Here is a 6990-nt window from a genome sequence, read left to right on the forward strand (position 1 = left end):
AAAATAAATAGTATTATCAATAACTATTGGAATAGGTAATCTTCCGCCTATCCCTGGCTAACTCTTCAAAACTCCAAGTCCTGTTCATGCTGTAAGTACCTTTAGTCTACTCTTTACATGTAGTACTTATTTAGTACTGTCCATGCCTATCCACATTGCCAGTCTTATATTAATCTAAAAATTGAACAGAGAATATTTATTAAATTAGAATTGTGACTACAATCCATAAATATGTCTTATAAGAAATAAAGTGTGGAAAAATGACTGAAATATTTCATGAAACATAACAAAGCTAACATGTTGAAAACAAGTTAAATTACACTTAGTGATCATTTTATATATGCCTTTTATAAACATATAACAGTAATATGCTCACTCATTTTTACATGTATGGAGTGCATACTTATTTAATTTCTCAAAGTTCCTCATTTATATCAGTGAACACAGAGGCGAACCTAAGATGTCCAACCAGTGAATTTCTGAAAGGCTTTCTTCATGTCTCTATTCCTTAGACTGTAGATAAAGTGGTTCAGCATCTGAGGGTCTACAGTGTACATCACTGACACTGCTGAATGTCTTGTAAATTCAGCTACTGAGGAGCTGAAATACACACCAAGACAGGATCCATAGAACAAGAATACAACAGACATATGAGATGCACAAGTGGAAAAGCCGTTTTTCTTTCCTGTTTGGGATGTCATTCTCAAGACTGACAACAAAATGTAAATATATGAAAAGATGACTCCACAGAACTGACCACTCATAAATATGAAAACTGCAACAAGTATAAGTAAGTTATTAATGAAGGGATCAAAACAGGCAAGATTTAGGATCTGAGCAAGTTCACAGAAGAAATTATGTATTTCCAAGTTTGTGCAGAAAGACAGTTGCAACACCATCAGACTGTGGACCAGAGCATCTTTAATGTTAAATGAAAGGCAGAGAAGAGCAAAGAGGGCACAACAACCAGGATTCTTGGTGACTGTATAACTCAGGGGTTTACAAATGTTCACATAACGATCATAGGTCATTACTGCAAAGAGAAAATTTTCCATACTGTATCATCCCTCACCTTTGAAGCAGGCTGATCCAGACTTTGACCTTGCTACCACTAAGAAGGAGATTACCTAGGGTAGAGCCTTCTCACCTTGATGGCTCTACTTGCTCTTCTACAAGACTCTGCTTCCTGCTGAAAGGTCCTTGAGACGTTCTTGAGACACACCACGTAGATTGCCTATGGGCTGGCTCCAGGCGCCAAGAATGGGCTGGCTGGGAATGGGCTGGCTGGGAATGGGCCCACCCTCTTTATAAGCACAGACTCTCAGTAAACTTCAGAGGCTTTGAACAGAAAGGTTTGTCTTGGCCTCATTCTTTTCTAGCCATCTGATCTCTTTCAGCCCCAGCCAGCCTTTCAGGGGAACCCAGTTCATGTGGCCACAGGTGGCTACAGGTGGCACCCAGAATGTGGGGCCTGAACACAGCAGGACAGACTGAGAGAAGGCTGTCTTATGTGGAGCTCCATGAGAAGGGAAGAACAAGAAGATCATATCGAGCACAATGAGCAACAGGTATCCATGCTAGCGCTGGCTTTAAACTTCATCTTTTCTAAATTGTTGCTGTAGGTGCAATAGGATACAGGCTAAGTTGGGACAGTGTTGACCCGGCACTGATTCCACTTAGGGGTGGTCAGCAGAAAATGGGATCAGAGAATTCTAAACAGGCATTTGTCTGCAGCCTCCAAGAGCTGCTTCAGGCGAGAGTAGGGTTTGAAAAACAATTGTTAGAAGATTTCTCAGATCAGATAGATTCTTGCTGCCCATGGTTCAAAAAAGAAAAAACTTTAGATAAGAGAACTTGGGAGAGAATTGGAGAAGCTCTAAGAAATACCCAGGCAGATAATTTCACCCTCTGCCTCTGGGCGCTTGTAAAAGATGCTATTGATGAAGAGACCTCGCAGGCATCAGATAGTACCCAGGCAGAGTTTGGAGAATCTCAGGAAGAACACCTGCCAGATAGAACTTTCTCAGAAGAGGGCCCTCTCAACCCTAAATTAAAGAAAGATACAGAGATTCTGATGATGAGATAACATTAGACAAGGAAGATCATTCAGAAAAAGGAGCCGCCAAATATTTTGGTTAGGATTGGCCTCCTTGTGAACATCCTGCTCCACTTATGGCCTCCACTATAGGAGATGCTACTCATATGGATATGCAACTAAGTAAATTAGAGTTTGAAATCAAGTTGCAGAAATTGACTAATGAGCTTCAGGAGCTAAAACAGGTGTCAAATACAGGGAATAACAGCTATTCTGAAATGTACCAATCTCCACTAGAAAGAGCTGTGAGTCAAGGCTCATGGGAAAGGGCAAGATACTTTCCTATAGTTGAGATAATTGATCAGAAAGATAATAGCATCAGACAATACCAGACTATGGAGTTCAGGGTGACAAAGGAGTTAAAATCAGCTGTTGCACAATATGGCCCTACAGTTCCTTTCACACAAGCATTATTGGATATTGTCATGGAGTCACATTTAACCCCCCAAGATTGGAAGACTCTATATAAGGCTATTCTGTCAGGAAGAGATGTCTTGCTTTCGAATTCTGAATGGTAAGAAGCCAGTAAGAAAGCCACTTTGAATGCTCAAACAGGTAATCCAGACTGGGATGTTAACATGCTTTTAGGAGAAGGTCAATATGAAAGGAATGCTAATCAGATTGGGTTTCCTGTTGGAGTGTACATGCAGGTTGCTATGGCTGCTCGCTACGCTTGGAATCAGTTACCAACTAAAGGGGATCTTGGTGGAAGTTTAGCCAGCATTCAGCAGGGTCCTGATGAGCTTTACGAGGACTTTGTGGATAGGCTATTGAAAGCAGCCAGTAGAATTCTTGGAGATTCTCAAACAGGAATTCTTTTCATTATGCAATTGACTTATGAGAATGCTAAAGCAGCATGTTGCACCACTATTTAGCCCCAGAAGGACAGACAGACTTAGCAGGATATATCTGGCTTTGTGCAGAGATTAGGCCATCATATAATCAGGGTTTGGCCTTGGCTGCTGCTTTGCAACAAGGGAATAATGCACGTTTTAAGTGTGGAAGTCTGGGTCATTTTAAAAATGTTTATCTTAAGAGTAGAGGTGCTGAGAGTCGGCAAGCAGGCTGTGCTCCACGAGTTTGCCCTCCATGCAGGAAGGGCAACCATTGGGTTAGGGAATGTAAATCCAAGACAGACATTCAAGGCCTTCCATTGCCAGGAAACAAGAGGAGAGGCCAGCCTCAGGCCCTGAGATACCCACAGCAAGCATCTTATGGGGCCATGAAGCTGCTGCACAGCCAACGAAATCATTTTTGAACTTGTCAGGGCAACCCCAGGAAGTGCAGGATTGGACCACTGTTCCACCACCCATGCAGTATTAACCCCAGAAATGGGAATTCGAACTCTACATAAAGGAGTTTTTTGACCTCTAACTGCAGAAACTTGTGGATTACTTTTAGGATGAAGCAGTTCTATTTATCCATGTGTTGTAAATAATGATTATGAGGGAGAGATTAAAATCATGGCTGCTTCCCCTCATGTGTTATAACTGTACCTGCTAATCAAAGAATTGCTCAACTTGTCTTAGTTCCTTTACATCTGCTACCATCCAGATTTTTCATGTAATATTTGTTAAACGTAATATCCTGCCATATTATGAAGCAGTAGCTTAGATGATCATACTTGGAAGAAAGCAGGCACTAACTTATTTTGGAAAAGAACCAGATATCATTGTTCAGCCTTATAGTGTAGATCAAGATACTTGGCTGAAGCAGCACAGGACAGATTGGTTGTTTCCTCAAATAGGATTTATAGGAACTATAGATAATTATTATCCTCAAGATAGGCTGATAAAGTTTATAAATGTACATGAGGTGATATTTCCAAATATGACCTCTTTACAGCATTTGTCTAATGCTCTTTTGATTTTTACTGATGGCTCCTCTAAAGGGTAAGCTGGATATCTCATGAGTAATCAACAGGTAGTCACAGAGACTCCTGGCCTCTCAGCTCAGTTAGCAGAGCTGACAGCCCTATTGAATGTTTTTCAGTCTGTAAATGATGCTTTTAATATTTTTCTGATAGTTTATATGTTCCACAATCAATTCCCTTATTGGAGACTTGTAGTACATTTAACTTCAATATGCCAGCAGGATCTCTGTTTTCACAATTGCAAAACATCATTCTTGCTCAAAAACATCCGTTTTATATTGGTCGGAGCTCATTTGGTCTTCCTGGACCTTTAGCTGTAGGCAATGATTTCATTGACAGGGCTCTAATAGGAGAGGCCTTAATTTCAGATCCTGTTGCATTGGCTAGACGTGATCATGATAAATTTCATTTCTCTAGCCGTACATTAAGGCTCTGACACGAGATCACTAAAGAGCAGGCAAGAATGATTGTAAAATAATGCTCTAAATGTATTACATTATCTCCAGTTCTGTATTTAGGAGTTAATTCACGAGGTCTTATGCCCAAGCATATTTGGCAAATGGATGTAACTCATTATGCAGAATTTGAAAAATTAAAATATATACATGTTTGTATTGACATGTGTTCAGGATTTCTTTTTGCTTCTCTACATATGGGAGAGGCCTCTAGAAATGTAACTGATCATTGTTTACAAGCCTATAATGCTATGGGATTGCCTAAAGTCATTAAGACAGATAATGGGCCATCCTATACTGGCAAAAATTTTATTTCATTTTGTAGGAATATGGTATCAGACATAAAGCTGGAATTCCTTATAACCCCATGGGACAAGAAATTGTTGAACGTGCTCATGGCACTCTGAAAAATTGGCTTTTAGAAACAAAACAGGTGCAATTATACCCCCAAGGTCACCAAAGCACATCTTGCTTTTGTCTTATTCATTTTAAATTTTTTGCAAACTGACATTAAAGGTCAGTCTGCAACAGATCGCCATTGGCATCCAGTTACTTCCAGTTCTTATGCCATGGTTAAATGGTGGGACCCAATAACTAATATGTGGAATGGTCCAGACCCTGTTTTAATTTGGGGAAGAGGTTCTGTCTGCCTTTTTTCACAAAAAGAAGATGGAGCACGATGACTGCCTGAAAGATTGGTTCCTCAAGTGGACACAGATCTTGAATCCTCTAGTAAGTATGATTCTAATCTTGATGATGTCTAAAAACCTCTTTTAGCTGGAAGAGTTAATTTGGAGTAGAGCCTCCATTTCCAGAGAATGTACAGCCTTTCTGTTGATTCTCAAAGTCATCTCTCCTACACTGGGAAGTCAGAGTCTAAGCTTAATTGTTGATAATTTGCAACTAAATAGAGTACCTGAACATCTCCAAAGAAGTTTTTATCCTGTTTTTCAACTGTCTCAACCTTGTTTTTCAAGCAGGTCAGTCAATGCCTTACAGCCTGTTTTCAGAAAGCGTACAGCTCACCTCCAGCAAAAGCAGGTGGCAGAAATTCATTGATATGAAGAAGCATTTTAAGTATATATTGTGGCTTTGGTCTGATTTGGGAGCAAGGTGTGCTATGAGAATCGGTAAGTCAATGACTGGCAACCAGATTTCAGAACTATATCAATCTAAGACAGAGGTATATGCTAAGAGGCCGTTGTTTATTAATAATACACCACAGAGCCATGTTTGTGCAAAATAAACACAAACAAGCTGCATATATTCTCCTTGATGGATAAGAATAGTTCTGGAAAATCTGAGTCCCCAAGCCAGGCACAGCCACCAGACACCATAACTCCCAGGCAGAACTATGGATCATAAATAAATTTTATGTCTCAGTTCAGCTAATTTTTATTATATATTTAGGAAGGAATTTTAGCCTCCCTCAACCTTGAAGCAGGCTGATCCAGTCTTTGACCTTGCTGCCACTAAGAAGGAGATTACCTAGGGTAGAGCCTTCTCACCTTGATGGCTATACTTGCTCTTCTACAAGACTCTGCTTCCTGCTGAAAGGTCCTTGAGATGTTCTCGAGACACACCCTGTAGATCGCCTACAGGCTGGTTCCAGGCACCAAGAATGGACTGGTGAGGGATGGGCCTACCCTCTGTATAAGCAAAGACTCTCAGTAAACTTCAGAGGCTTTGAACGGAAAGGTTTGTCTTGGCCTCATTCTTTTCTTGCCATCTGATCTCTTTCAGCTCCAGCCTCCCTTTCAGGGGAACCCAGTTCACGTGGTTGCAGGCAGCTACACCATACCACTGAAAACTCAGACAAAGTATATTTGAGAAATGCATTGTATATAACTGATTTTGTTATTCTGTGCTTGACCATTCACCAACATTTTGGTGATAGTGCTTGTGCTTGAACACAAGTCATTAATAGATAAAAGGTAGCACAGAGGGGGGTGGAGGTGGGAATCTGAGAAGATCGCCAGGAGGATGACTATGTTTCCCAGAATTATGATAAGATATCTGCACGTAAATAATACCATATATTAGGGGCTCTAGTTCAGGATCATTTGTAAGTCCAAGGAGATGAAATTCTAAAAAAAAAAAAGCTGTTTGGTTTCTGAATTGCATCTTGCCAGTAAGAGCACTGAAAATACAAAGTAAAATTCAATTAAAATCAGATTATGTAGCCTTATCACGTGAGTCTTTGGTAAAAACATACCTATTAAAACATCACCATTCATTGCTTAGTCAGTATACCTATAGCCCATAGTAGACTCTCAAAACTGCTTCCAAATATATGTATGAAAACACACACATTTTGTGTTTTGACTATTATTTGACAGGGGGAAATTTTCTTCTGGTTCAATTCATTTGGAGTCCTGTAGACTCTTCTTGTATGTTCATGGGCATCTCTTTCTTTAGGTTAGGGAAGTTTTTTGTTTGTTTGTTTGTTTGTTTTGTTTTTTCTTATAATTTTGTTGAAGATATTTACTGGCCCTTTAAGTTGGGAATCTTCACTCTCTTCTATATGAATTATCCTTAGGTTTGGTCCTATCATTGTGTCCTGGATT

General features: G+C 39.9%; 1 pseudogene; it reads right to left on the reverse strand.

The window, feature by feature from the left end:
- Positions 1-455: 455 nt before the first annotated feature.
- Positions 456-6547, reverse strand: LOC110301026 (olfactory receptor 7G2-like; annotated as a pseudogene).
- Between the last annotated feature and the right edge of the window lie 443 nt (positions 6548-6990).

The sequence above is a fragment of the Mus caroli genome, unplaced genomic scaffold, assembly GCF_978045245.1.
Source record: "Mus caroli unplaced genomic scaffold, Mus_caroli_1 scaffold_11, whole genome shotgun sequence".
Taxonomy (NCBI): Eukaryota; Metazoa; Chordata; class Mammalia; order Rodentia; family Muridae; genus Mus; species Mus caroli.